Source organism: Amblyomma americanum, chromosome 3 (genome assembly GCF_052857255.1).
Source record: "Amblyomma americanum isolate KBUSLIRL-KWMA chromosome 3, ASM5285725v1, whole genome shotgun sequence".
In the NCBI taxonomy this organism is placed as follows: Eukaryota; Metazoa; Arthropoda; class Arachnida; order Ixodida; family Ixodidae; genus Amblyomma; species Amblyomma americanum.
Window position 1 is genome coordinate 29409836 of NC_135499.1, and position 12927 is coordinate 29422762.

Consider the following 12927-nt stretch of genomic DNA (forward strand, 5'->3'; position numbering starts at 1 on the left):
TCAACACTCAGAAGGCAGTTTTGGGCGAGATGCCAGTTTCTGCACCTGCTCCTTGTGAATGCTAAGCTTTTAGAAGACCATTCACGTGAGCAAATAACAGAGAAATATGAGACTGAAGCATATTCACAATGGAAGATAGGCTCATGATTAGTGTGGGCAGACCGTTTGCACAAATAAGCTTCTACAGCCACTCCAGTACCAGCGCACAAGCAAAGTACCCTTGAAATGTAAAATGGCAAGAATATAGAGACAAGGACGAACTAAAGTGCAATGAAAACAACCTCAGTGAGCACCAAATTCTCCAAATGCTTATTTTAAATGCTTCACAGGAACGCAGGAAGAGATATGTAGGACAAAAACAAACAAAACAAAAAAACGGTAAAATCCAGCACAGGAGAAAGTACTCCGTTAATAGCCATTCATGGGTGCCACCTCCTTATCTTGGAGTTGCTGAATAGGTGTGCCGACATACTTCTCAGTCACTCTTTTAATACACATGGCCACAAATATCACTTTTCCAGTACTCCAAATGGTATTAAACACACACTATGCTGTAAAAATCAAGGAAATGGCTTCTGCGTCTGGAGTGGTTTTCAAGGCAGCCCTGTTGTTGCACTATGCATTAAAGCATCTTTCAGCACATATGCTATCTGATAGGCACTGTAGCATAACAACTAGTGTGGCAAGTCCCATGTTTATTCCAGTAAATTAAACATTTGCTTCCAGGCAACACTTTCACAACATGAGGGTATAACATATATTCCAGACTTTTTTTTTTGCCAATGAAAAACTCCTTGAGAGTATGCTTTCCCACAGACTGCTGAAATTCCATCAGGGTAACCTGCATTTTTTACATGTGAAGTTTTATAGACACTAATGCTGTGCCTGTGCACATAGTAACCACAGCTTTCTTGATTAACTAAAATGGATGTTGTATTCTGCATGCAGAAGACACATCCTTTTGTAAACTGAGCTTAATTTGAATACTATCAAATAACTGGATATTGCTTTCCTATAGCAGCTCACACATAAACTAACCTGTAAAAATGTTAATGCTATCGGAAACTCCCCTGCCATGGTTAGTGGACTGTATATTACAAACTGGCTACCATATTTACTCACGTAATAAACCCACACACCCAATTTTTCAATGAGAATGTATTTTTTTTTACAGTGCATAAAAAACGCATAAGTGACCATCAGGACAGCTGTTCAGCATGTTCACTTTATCTCGCCGCGATTGTCTGCTGTTGCTGACTATTGCAAAATCCTCAATTCAAGCCGCAGTATAGTAGAGGCCTTTTGAAGTGGACGAAGTTAAACATCAGCCACACACGAATGCGAGTGATGTGACGACACAACTAATCGACCGTGTGCTTTTGCTGAAGATGGATGGGGGGCGGGCAGGAGGACGAGCGGGCAAAAGGGTGGGCAGACAGACAGACAGATGTGTAATGTAAAATTTTGACTCTCATCAAGAAAATCTGTCCAAACTTTTTTCCAGTATAACGGCCCCCACCAAAAATGATGTAAACTTAAAAAAAAAAGTGGGTTAATTAAGTGAGTAAATACGATATATCTTTGTCAGGAAGCCCGGCTTGAACATGTTTGTTAAAAAAGAAAACACAAGGTAAAAAAAAAATCAAGCTATGTCACAACTATGGTCCCTCAATGAGTTTAAGGTAAAAAACATTAATTGTAATTCTACAGAAGAGTTTAGTACATTGGAACTGACCGAAGGGCAGCCACCAGCAGTGTGGTGCTTGTTAACGGCTGTCTGCATGGTGTTTACTGCACTATTCACATGGAGCTCTACAGCTCCAGCCAGGCGTTCACTGATGATGATATTTTTGTGGCACAAGAGTAGCTTTGGCCAGAGTGTGCCAAGGCGCAAGATTCAATGCAGAAGTCCACTATAAAAGGAGCGTGTGAGTAAGTGCTTTGCCTGAACTGTGCACAAGGGCGCACGTGAACAACTGCCTCCACTTGTGTCATGGCACGCGAAGGGACAATGAAGAAAGCTCCAGATTTTTTGTATTGCTTCGCATGCTGAATTGTGCGAGCACTGAAAACAAGTTATTCCTCTGAAAGAGCTAGCTGGCTTTCTTCATACGCCATACATGCGCACATGCAAAAATTATTTTGATACAACACACTTCATTGGGCATGAGGTGTGCATTGTGAACAAGGATGGCACATCCGTGCAACATGGACTCCCGAGTCTGAAAGCTGATGCTGCATGAAGGACAGTGTATGCCAAGTGACCAGCTTGTTCCTTTGAAGCTCTTATAGCAATCTGAATAAATTCATTGTGTGCAAGATTCTGAGTGCACACATGTGCACGGACACCAATGCTAAAAATGCTAGACTAATTTATAGGGGTGTACGAATATTGAAATTTTCGAATACGAAGCGAATACGAATATGAAGAAAAAATGGCTTCGAATATCAAATATCTGGTCAGCACAAAAAATAAATTCAGAAAAGATAAACAAGCAAAAATTGTTGCTCATATTTTTTTCAAAGTAGTGTATGACCTTTGCAACTGAAATAAACAAAACTAGACTGCCTGAGCACCATACAAAAAAAAAACATGATGTGTGCAAAAATGTATACTACTTTATTTAACTGCCTAACAGTATCCAACCTGTAATGCGGTCCGGCAAAATGCAATCCATAACATGACAAGACTGGAAACAAAAATAACATGATGGCTAGTAAAACCTCATTAATTCAGAGTTCAAAGAACCGACAGAAATGCCCACGTTATTTGAAGGTAGATTTATAAAATGCCCCGCGGCCCGGAAAAAAAAAAAATACCGAAAATGCGGTAGTCTTATGAGGCGGCTCTATTGTGCAAACACCTGTAATCCCGTGACGAGCACAGAGTTTCGGCGTGCTGGAAGACATCGCAAGATAAGCGAGATGGGAACGCGCATTGACGTCGGAATGGCAAGACTGTTTCTAAAAAAGGAAAAGAAATGACAAGCGACGTGTCGGTCAGCGTCTGAAAGCGGCACGGTGCTGAGATTGGACTACTGGCGAATCCACGGGCCGACAGTTGCCATTGCAACGGGTGAGTGGCCAAGCTCAGAAACCAAAACTATGCGGCCAGGTTATTTTTTTTTGACCTAGTGACAGGGGCCCTCCGAACATTGTCACAGCTGCCATTACGCCCACTTAAGAGGTGCATGGGTTACAGTGCACCATGCAATACGCGGGATTTTTACAGGATCGCTTGCCCTGTTGACAACTCGACTCGACCCTTCGGGAGCCTCACGCGAAATTCCGCAAGTAGGCTTTCCCGCATAGCGTAGTTGACCAAAACAAGATGGCGGTGAGTTAAGGTGACAGAACGAATGCCATGGGTGTGGGCATTAATTAGATTACATATTACGGAAGAATAAAAAAATAAACACGCTTTCGCGTTGCAATTGTTAGAAGCGGGTCGTCCCCCATGTTGTTCGCAGCACGCGTGGTATGTGGGAAAGCCCCCTTGCGGAATTGCACACAAGGTCAAGCCTAGCAGCATTGGAATGCGATCGGTCCACGCGATAAACGATGGAGAAGAAAGAGAACAGGGCCTTTATATTGTTTTCCTGGAACTTTAAACTCTATATTCAAATAATCTGCCTAGATATTGCGCTTTTGCAACAATCAGATTTACGAAAGTCAGCGCGGTATACGATTGCTGCCGAGTATTCCGGAATTTTCGAATATTCGGAAATTCACGAATATCATTTCTCGAATACGAATATGAACCGAATATGAAACATATTCAATTCGTATCCGAATTTTCGAATATTCGCACACCCCTACTAATTTACTATCTTTTTATATATAGTAGCAAGTACATTGGCCTTAACGTGTCACATATAATGTTGCCCCGCAGTAGCATTAACAGTGCCACGCAAACTAGTGCCACAAGCGGCACCGAGTCATTTAAACGACACAGTAACAACTACCAAAGCATACAGTTTGCAAGCTCAAAACATGAGTGAATAGAAGTAACTTTAGCTATTTGAGTACGTACACACTGTGCTGTCAAAATGATTAACATTATGGTCCCACACAGAGGAGCAAGCAAGCACGATGCCATAGTTGCCATTGTGGGCATTCACCAATGCACTCGACAAAAGTAGTGCTCCAGCCGGTGCCGAGTGTCCAACAGTAAAGGCATTGAAGGTCTCTGGTAATGGCAAGGCTTCATTAAGTATCTCATCGTTTTCAAAGGAGGGAGGCAAGCAATAAGCACAGCATAAAAGGGCCTAAGTGTCATCAGTCAACGTAATGTCATGTGCTATTTCATCATCATCAAAGAGCATGTACAGTAGGCACGGTACATGCTTAAAGGGACATTGAGGAGAAATTGATGGTGGCTTGTATCAATAGAATGCCAGCTCCTAACCACATAACACCACTCTTTCCGAAAACAAAGCTCTTGTAAGGTTGAAAAGAGCAAGAACTAAAATACAGGTATCGCCGCTACAGGCCAATCGCGATGATGAAATAGGAGGAGACATCACAGATCTCCGAGGCCGACTAAGGTGCACGAAAATTACATGTTTGATCGATACTGAAGTATATAAGCTTTGTTCTGAAACCATTAGTGCCCGTTAATCACATGAGGAGTATGGAAAAAAGACACCCTTAATGTTGGCAGTTAACCTGAATGTTGGCATTCATCCAAGTTTCCACACTGATCCCGCCATTTTGTGTGTTAACCTGACTGCCATATCAACCTACCAGTCTCAAGTGGTGTCATATTTCCTGAGAAGAAAACTCCAGGACACATCAGGCGCACATACAAAGTACTCAAGTCCGAGTGGTAATCGTCCTGTCGCGTGTGTTCTACTTTTGTCCTCGTTTTCATTACATCTTCAAGCATGAACCAACTACTCTTCACAGCAGCCAGGCACAGAGAGGTAGGGAGCCAGCCACTTTCAGCTTTGCATCACAGTAAAGTAAAATGATGCTGCAGGTGTGTAGACAGTCTCGCATAACGTGACCTCTCTGAGCTCATACCGCTTTGAAAGGCAGCGGCATTGCTGGCTGCTTTTTTTTACCTTAAGCCAACCTTCACTGAGGGCTTCATGAAAAGCAGAAGTATCGAAGGTCACTGGTAGAACCTAAGTACATGCCTGCTTCCGGCCTCTAATGATGTACCACAGGACGCTGTGTATCATATCATTGCCATCCATTTTAAGAACACTATTGAGACCATTGTTTTTTAACTGCCACGCCCATCCTTCATGCAATGGCCCATACCAGGGGCTTTTGAAGTATGAAATAACAAAAAATACACAAGAATGTTGCTAAAAGGCAGAATCCGAGCAGGAATTCAAAAGCTCCAGAAAGCTACATGCCACTCACAATGCTGGCCAAATTCTGAAAGTCAACCTCACTATTTCCTCAGAGTTCAGTGAAGTGCGTCAAGTCCCACTAAATAAAGCAGGGCCATTGACATCAACTGCAAAACGAACGAAGGTGATAGCAGCTTGCGATCCTTAAAACAGTGTGCTACATTTGCAGAACTGACTATGAGGATTCTGAATGGTCAGTCATTCTTCAAGGTGCGTTAACGAATAAATTCCCCTAAATTCCCCAACAGCTGCTGCGAGGCATTTTCACAAATGATGATCATGAATGGAAACGGGGTCGGGTGTCTTGCCAGCGAAGTAGGCTTCTCGCCATCCTTTCTCAAGCCTTGTTGAGTTGTTCTCCTATGCCAACAACACCCTTCTCCTTCAGCAGCCCATGTTTTCTGGCTAACTGGAGCATTTTAGGGTGACGCTGAATGGTCTTAAAATGCCTGTGAATGGCGCTTTTTGGTTTTTCCATGCGATGTGCTTTAGAACATTAAAACAAATCCATCCTCATCACTGACTTGTAGCTTGTTTCCCAGACATATCTTGCCAACTTTTACGACCCTTGCATAAACCCTGTTCCTGTATCTGCAGATAAGAAGCCACATCACCCAACAGCCTGCAAAGCAGCACCACTTGGTTTTCACCCTCCCTCAACCTATGCCGAGGGAAAGCCCCTAATGTTGGCTGTTCATGCAGGGGGTCCAGCGAACAGCAGACCCAATGACTGCTACTCAAAAGCTCCAACCTGATGCAACATTCTAGCCTAGTGCCAAGGCACAAGTGAAAATACTAGTGCGTATTACACAACTATGCTTGCAGGCACATAAAGATCTGGTAATATAGGCACCTGCCACCAGAAGTGCCCCGCACAAGGAATAGCACAGACATTCCAAACAAAAGCTGCATGCAATATAATAGGGACTAGATAAAACTGAACCAAGTAGAACTTTTTGCTGGGCTAGTTGGTGCATGTTACTAAGAAAAGAAGCGTCAACAGAGACCAGATGTAAGAAGTGACACGGACAAGCGCTTACCGACAACTGATTTTTTATTCAGGGAAACACGCAATATATAGGCGAACAGTACCGGTGATAATCAGAGGCGGTAAACGTCACATGGTGTATAGGACCATAAAAGCGATAAAAGACTTGCATGGTTAATATGTAAAAACGATAAAAAAGAGCAATGACACGTGGTGTACAGGCCACATGAAAAAGAATGTATAAAAGGTTTTTAAAAAAAAACATGAATTTCAGTTTTTTTAGGCATGCGCAGATGCCAGCTTTTTACACATGTTCCAAATTCCACCGCGGCCTTCTAGGAAAGCCAGTTCACTTTCATAGAGCAATTTTGACGGGTCACTTACGCATTCCAAGCCCTTTCGTTTGATGAAAAACACCGCTTTTAACTCACGAGCTAAGCTGTCTCGACTTCTGTCTAAAACAACAGTATCTTCTAAGCGAGGCATGCACTTAATTTTTTACAATGAATCGGAAGATTAGATCCAGTGCCCTTGTCAAGTGATCGGTCACGTTCCCTCAAACGCTCGTTCAGACACCTTCCTGTTTGGCCAATGTAAACCTTGCCGCATGTGAGCGGGATCTGGTAATCCACCCCTTCCTTGCATCCGACAAACATTCGAGCATGCTTGGTTCCACAAGTTTGCTTTTTGGTTTTTGGTTATTAACGAGGACACAAAGAAGCCAGCTTACAAGGGGCGGAAAAAACTACAAGAACCGTGAACTTATTCGCCACCTTCTTCAAGTTATGTGCCACACGATGCGAATACGGGACGACTACAGGTTTTAGCCGCCTGTAATCCTCCGGAATGTGATGCCTTTTTGTGCCTTTTAGTTTTTGAAGCAAGGACTCAGTTACTGCCGACAAGACGGTCTGCGGGAATCCTGCCCTTTGCAGCCGTTCGATCTGGAGTTGAAAGCTCCTTTGCATACAATGTTCACATGACCTCTTAATCGAGTATTCTAATGCTGATATGGCTATGGCTCGTTTGACTGTTTTTGAGTGGAATGACTTATATGAGAACAGGTCTCTTTGAGCCCGTGGGTGGTACATCCAGCAGACTCCATCTTGTACCAAGGTGAGTTCCAGGTCCAAAAACTTCAACTTCTTGCCTTCGGGATGTTCACAGGTAAATTCCAATCCATGACTTAGCTGTCTAAATACTTCTAGAGTAACATTCATGGTGACAGGGTATGTCGATGGGTCCTGTTCGTTTAAGACGACTAGAAAATAATCGACATACCTAAATACCTTGAAAACTTTCCCTTTTTCCAGAACAGTGCCCAAACCTTAATCAACGGCTGAGAGAAAAATGTTACTTAAAGTAGGCGCCACACAAGAACCTATGCAAATACCTTTCTTTTGAATGTAGACCCGATTTTCAAATTCGACCACCGTGACACTTAGGTAGAATTCCAACAACGCTAGAAAACTGTCTATTGACATTCCCACTGCATTTTGAAATGACGCCGCACCTTTTTTCTCGATACAAGACTGAACGGCTAGGAATAATTCTTTGTAGGGAATAGAATAAAAAAGATCCTTAACATCGACCGAGAAAACGCTGCCTATAGTTCCACAAGTCTGAAGAAAGTCTATTACATCAGTTGACTTCTTCGTTGCAAAGGGATCCTCTACAACAAGGGAATTCAGATGTTTTAAGAGGAATTGGCTAATAAGGCGTTGCCAAGACTCGCGCTCGCTCACAATGCAACGGAACGGTACATCTATCTTATGAGTCTTGGCAGTGAAAAACATGCTTAGAGTCTTTTCCTTGCACTTACTTATAGCATTTGCAATCTTTTCCAAATACAGGTTCCTACAGACGGTGACTGCTCGAGATCTCACTTTTCCCGGCTTGAGACTTGTCACAGCGAAATTCTTTTCCACTGCAGCGCAGGTCTTTTCTTTGTAGCGTCCCGGCGGTACCACCACAACACCGTCATCACTTTTTTCAAGGACAGAGGTCTGCATTTATTACAAGCAGACAAAGAAGGAGGTTTTGTGGTGGTACCACCGGGATGCTTGTATCGAGAAAAAAGGTGCGGTGTCATTTCAAAATGCAGTGGGAATGTCAATAGACAGTTTTCTAACGTTGTTAGAATTCTACCTAAGTGCCACGGTGGTCGAATTTGAAAATCAGGTCTACACTCAAAAGAAAGGTATTTGCATAGGTTCTTGTGTGGCGCCTATTTTAAGTAACATTTTTCTCTCAGCCGTTGATGAAGTTTAGGACACTGTTCTGGACAAAGGGAAAGTTCTGAAGGTATTTAGGTATGTCGATGATTTTTCTAGTCGTCTTAAACAAACAGGACCCATCGACATACCCTGACACCATGAATGATATTCTAGAAGTATTTAGACAGCAAAGTCATGGATTGGAATTTACCTGTGAACATCCCAAAGGCAAAAAGTTGAAGTTTTTGGACCTGGAACTCACCTTGGTACAAGATGGAATTTGCTGGATATACCACCCACGAGTCATTCCACTCAAAAACAGTCAAACGAGCCATAGCCATATCAGCATTAGAATACTCGATTAAGAGGTCATGTGAACATTGTATGCAAAGGAGCTTTCAACTCCAGATCGAATGGCTGCAAAGGGCAGGATTCCCGCAGACCGTCTCGTCGGCAGTAACTGAGTCCTTGCTTCAAAAACTAAAAGGCACAAAAAGGCATCACATTCCGGAGGATTACAGGAGGGTAAAACCTGTAGTCGTCCCGTATTCGCACCGTGTGGCACATAACTTGAAGAAGGTGGCAAATAAGTTCAAGGTTCCTGTAGTTTTTTCCGCCCCTTGTAAGCTGGCTTCTTTGAGTCCTCGAATTAATAACCAAAAACCAAAAAAGCAAACTTGTGGAACCAAGCATGCTCGAATGTTTGTCGGATGCAAGGAAGGGGTGGTTTACCAGATCCCGCTCACATGCGGCAAGGTTTACATTGGCCAAACAGGAAGGTGTCTGAACGAGCGTTTGAGGGAACATGACCGATCACTTGACAAGGGCACTGGATCTAATCTTCCGATTCATTGTAAAAAAATGTAAGTGCATGCCTCACTTAGAAGATACTGTTGTTTTAGACAGAAGTCGAGACAGCTCAGCTTGCGAGTTAAAAGCGGTGTTTTTCATCAAACGAAAGGGCTTGGAATGCGTAAGTGACCCGTCAAAATTGCTCTATGAAAGTGAACTGGCTTTCCTAGAAGGCCGCGGTGGAATTTGGAACATGTGTAAAAAGCTGGCATCTCCGCATGCCTAAAAAAACTGAAATTCACGTTTGTTTTAAAAACCTTTTATACTTTCCTTTTCATGTGGCCTGTACACCATGTGTCATTGTTCTTTTTTATCGTTTTTACATATTAACCATGCAAGTCTTATCGCTTTTATGGTCCTATACACCATGTGACGTTTACCGCCTCTGATTATCACCGGTACTGTTCGCCTATATATTGCGCGTTTCCCTGAATAAAAAATCAGTTGTCAGTAAGCGCTTGTCCGTGTCACTTCTTACGCCTGGTCTCTGTTGGCGCTTCTTTTCTCAGTAAAACTGAACCAAACTGGTTAATAACAATGCAAATCTGTGCCCACGAGGCACCACTCACACTGCTGGACAAGATGATGCCTTGCCAGGAAAGCAAACACAGCTAGGAGTCGTCTCAAGGATAAAAAAAAATGGCGCTACAGGAAATGCTTTCTGGCACGCTTTGAGACGTGGTGTGCGATGCAAACTGAATAGAGAGGAAATGTGCACAAACAAAAAACGCAATGCAGCGTTGTGCCTGCAGGTGCAGCATAGAACTGCTTAGCAGCTGATGGCAAGCTTCATATTTACTTCGTGCTTGCTTCTCTTTGGAGGCATTCTTTTAAATAAATAATACTGACTCCTTTGCAGTGCCATGGAATTGGTATTAGGCACTCAATAGTATTCTAAACTGCCATGTAAGGACTTTGCCCTCATACCCAGATTCATTCCATGAAAAAAAAAAACATTCTGTCCTTTAAGAATGTGCTTTTAATCACTGAAATGTTAAACCTCAAAGTATAAAAATAGAAGAGTGTCAACTGAAACAGCCTGAACATAAAATGTACTGAAACAGTGTGATTTCAAAACATCCAATTTCCAATGTTTCCTTAAACGCAGTTTTTCTAGAGCTTACAAAGAGGAGAATGGATGCGACAGAAGATAGGTACGATGAACGCTAGATTATATGTTCCCTGCCTCATCCCTTGTGCTAAAGAAAGTGCTAAAAAAATGAATTTTGAGTCTGCTCACCAGCTAGCCCAATTGAATGCATCAACTGTGTCATTTTCTAATGTTTCATTCTGCAATCTGAACACAGTCTATAAAGTGCTCTCTGCCAAACTTGCTAAGGTGCAGCTATGCAAACTGTGCCACAACACAACCAACAGAGCTGCTGCTACATGTGGCGCGTTCAAATAAAGTGCCATGCCAAATTTCGACATTTAGCGTTTTTTTCAGCACTTGAAAAATTCTTACGAGCCGAGGAGCTTCCAGAAACTGATCCAATACGTCTTCTACTGTTAGTGCAGTCAGACCAGAATGAAACTTAACATGCATATGCCGCACTTTTCTACTTTGCATTTAGATATGAAACAATGATCAATGAATTAGGCAGGCAGAGCAGAACGGTGGGTCTAAATCAAAGTAATGTTCAACAGTCTAGCAAGGGAACAGCAGTTCACAATTGGCAGCGAGGGGCTGGAAGTGGTAAAGGAACTTAGGGCACGTAGTGACAGCTGATCCAGATCAAGAGAGGGAAATAACTAGAAGGAAAAGAATGGGGTGGAGCGCATATGGTAGGTTCTCTCAGATCATGAATAGCAGTTTACCAGTATCCCTCACGAGAAAAGTGTACAACGGCTGTATCTTACCGGTACTCACCTACGGGGCAGAAACGTGGAGGCAAACGAAGAGTTCAGTTCAAGTTAAGCACAACGCAGCGAGCCATGGAAAGAAAAATGATAAGTATAACGTTAAGACACCGGAGGTGGGCAGAGTGGGTGAGGGAACAAACGCGGGTTCATGACATCCTAGTCGAAATCAAGAGGAAGAAATGGGCTTGGGCATGTAATGCAAAGGCAAGATATCCGCTGGTCCTTAAGAGTAAAGGAGTGGATTCCAAAAGAAGGCAAGCGTAGCAGGGGGTGGCAGAAAGTTGCGTGGGCGAATGAGATTAAGAAGTTTGCAGGCATAGGGCGAACGCAGCTGGTAAAGGACAGGGTTAATTGGAGAGATATGGGTGAGGCCTTTGCCTGCGGTGGGTGTAGTCAGGCTGATGATGATGATGATGATGATGAATAAGTACTTCGGTAGACCAGTCACTGAGAAATATAAACTAGGCTAGTTGAACACTGCAGTGATAGTCCAGCCATTTAAAGTTCCGGAGCAATTTTTGGAGCAGAAAAATATTCATTTTGGAGCACCTTTGTATCAGAACAATAATTGCGGAGCAACCCGGGAGCAGCACGAATGGAATAAAGGAGTCACACAGAAGAGTTTGTTACTAACGAGATCAGGTTCAGCCATGTGTAGCTAGCAAGGAAAAAAAAACAGAAGAAAGGTGTTAAAAAGAGACAATACATTTTATTAACGCTGGCACTGTCCTGCAGGCAAGTTCAGCCAAGGGTGCTTCACTAAAAGTCGAAAGGACACGTTCACTAGAACCATTATTTTTTCATGTTGGCACTATCTCAATGCTTCTTGGAATTTTCTACAAATTCATCAAGCTCGCGAAGTGAATCAGCAATTCCGAAATTCTCTTGTTCCAACAAAGCTTGACCTCATTGGACCTGCTCCAAACTTTTGTTCTTCAACCAGGAAATACTTCTTCGGCCCTTTTCAGGGTTGATAAACATAATGCAACCGACATGATGTGCGAACATGGAGGAAGAAAAACTCGGGAAAGGCCCTAGCTATCCAAGCTGCAGGCCAAAAAAATGTGCTGGAAGTCACGCGCTTTCGCAAGGACAAACTGCAAATCTTTGGCCGATGGCGCAGCCAATAGTAGCACTAGGCGCAGCAGAGTCATCTGCTGCAATGCCTTCTGCGCACGCGCAAGTTCGCTGAGACGGCGGCCAAGTACGGGGAGACGCCTTCAAAAAATGTGACTTAACCGCCTCTCCAGAGTTCTTTCCTTCCTCCATGTACGCGAATGAATTGGCTGCTAAATTCTACCACGAGCCAGCCCATCAGCGCCGTGGGTTGTCAACTGCGGAAACGTTTTAGTAGGTTGCCAACTGAAAGCCTGAACGGTTACAAAAATAGTAGTTTTCCCACGACTGCGTCTTCGTTTTGGTGCAGCTAAGGCACAATATTGATCAACTTGCCGCTTTTGGAGCAGACTGGAGCAGCAAAATGTAAATGTATCAGAATGGCGCAGCTGGAGCACCACTGACACTACAGCTGTTCACTTTTCATTCCGGTCTTACTGTACTGTTACAATGCACTGCAGAGCAAGATGGCGGTGCTGACAAGCGATGTACACGAGAACGCAATGAACGGTCACCCTGCATGCTCGCG

The 12927-nt window shown here is 43.3% G+C and overlaps 1 protein-coding gene across 6 annotated transcripts in view; it reads right to left on the reverse strand.

Annotated features, from left to right (window-relative positions):
- Positions 1 to 12927, reverse strand: part of Lrch (Leucine-rich-repeats and calponin homology domain protein) — a 314440-nt gene that overhangs the window by 10035 nt on the left and 291478 nt on the right. The window lies entirely within an intron of this gene.